We start from the raw sequence: 2,023 nt of genomic DNA, 5'->3' as shown, positions 1-2,023 counted from the left end.
AAGGAACTGAGAAAACGTCTGGATACCTTACACAAGCACGAGTTTTGTAGGAAAATTCTGTGACATTTGCCAAACAGAAATAACGGTCTGTGGTGTGATCGCTCCACTCACACTATGCCGTAGGAACTCCGAATGCCAGATGGTTGTTCTTCTTAGGCTTCCTTATCCAACCGCATAAGTTGCATTTCGTGTTAAACAGATGAACTGCGGTGCCGCGGATTTACCAGAATCCACCACTGAATCGTAGTACCGTTACTACGCTTTCTTCAGGAAGGGTATAGATCTTTACCAAAGGGATTTATCTGTTACATAGCGAAACGGATCTAATGAATTTATGCAGCCTCTGTACGCCATAATATCGCATTGAACTGAAAAGAAATAAGAAAAATAAATGAAAGATTAGTAATGCCATACTTCCTTAAATATTACTATTTTTACAGACGACGAAAGTTTTATGTGACACTGCATAAAAAGTTACTAAAAACTTGGGAGTAAAAGAAATTGGTGAATGGTTTTCCAGTAAAATTAATTTTTTTGCGGTATATTCAGTGACAGACGTGTTAGAGGAAAACGGTTTACACTTTTATAATCAGTATAGACAACTACGTCAGAAAAGTAGCTACGACTATCTATAGCTTGTTTGTCAGTGTAATGAATTCCAGAAACCTTCGTTCCTGTGACCCTACGCATCTCGTCAAAGAGCTGTATCCTTCCTAACTATTGCATCCAATTTCGCTGAAAGCCCAGTGTACACTGCTGTATAGTACCTGTTACTGGCTGTTCGATTGAGGCTGGGTGAAGTTGTCAATGGCAGTCATTAGTTTCTGGTAAATACTACGCGTACGTTCTGAAAGTAAAACACGCCGTTCTAAATGAACTGCTCAGAGTCCTACCAGTCTCACATGCTACAGCGCGAGGTGAAACTGGTCGACTTTGAAGACGAAACGACGATAAAAAATACAGTGCGAAACAAAAGAAAATGGCGCACGACGAAAACGCTATGTAAACTGTTCACAAGCTGATATTTATACGCCGACCGCTGTGGCCGAAAAGTTCCAGGCGCTTCAATCCGGAACCGCGCTGCTGCTACGGTCGCAGGTTCCAATTCTGCCTCGGGCATGGGTGTGTGTGATGTCCTTAGGTTAGATAGTTTTAAGTGGTTCTAAGTCTTAGGGGACTGATGACCTACAATGTTAAGTCCCATAGTGCTCAGAGCCATTTGCACCAATTGCATTCCGTGTACTATACCTCGCAGACAGGCGCGTGAACAATGCACGCAGATGTCAGCATTTGAGAGAAGACGTCTAGTTCGGCTCAAAGAAGCCGGTTGGAGTGATCGGAAAACCGTTCGACATTTGAATAGGAGCTGTGCCACTATTCGACGAAGTTGACAGAAATGGGTGAACAATGGCCGAAGACAGTGAAGATGGAAGCGGTCGACCTAGAGAGGTGACAAACGAGAGGACGGTGCCATCGTCAGGGACGCCCTCAGAGTCCCGGAGTCGTCATTACGATCCGACGGGACACTGGTGCTTCAGTGACCTCAAGAGCGATTAATAGGCTGCTCGCAGAAAGGGAACTGAACTCACAGCGCCCTGAGCGCCGGACACCATTGATCTCTGCCACCAAAAAGCCCTTCTGCAATGATGTTGGGCACATACACGACCTGGAGTGGAATTGTCATCAGTGATGAGCCCCGATTGAAACCGTGAGCTCACGACGAGCGAAGACGTGTTTGGAGAAGTCCCAGGTGGTGGCGGAAGACCAACGTGACCGTTGCTGGTCACGACTGGTGGTCTGGGATGCCATTTCATTTTATACCAAGACACATTTGGTTGTCATCCACGACACCCTTACAGCACAGCGGTACTTCGACAATACGCTACGTTTTGCGGCTCTCGATGGTAAGCCATCTTGGACTTAAATTTCAGCAAGATAATACCCACCAGCACACGGTGAGAGTTTCTACTGCTTGCCTTCTTTCTTGATAAACCCCACCTTGGCCAGCAACTTCACCGGAACT

Source organism: Schistocerca americana, chromosome 2 (genome assembly GCF_021461395.2).
Source record: "Schistocerca americana isolate TAMUIC-IGC-003095 chromosome 2, iqSchAmer2.1, whole genome shotgun sequence".
Classification (NCBI taxonomy): domain Eukaryota; kingdom Metazoa; phylum Arthropoda; class Insecta; order Orthoptera; family Acrididae; genus Schistocerca; species Schistocerca americana.
The sequence above is the reverse complement of the archived record's forward strand: the minus strand, read 5'-3'. Positions refer to the sequence as shown.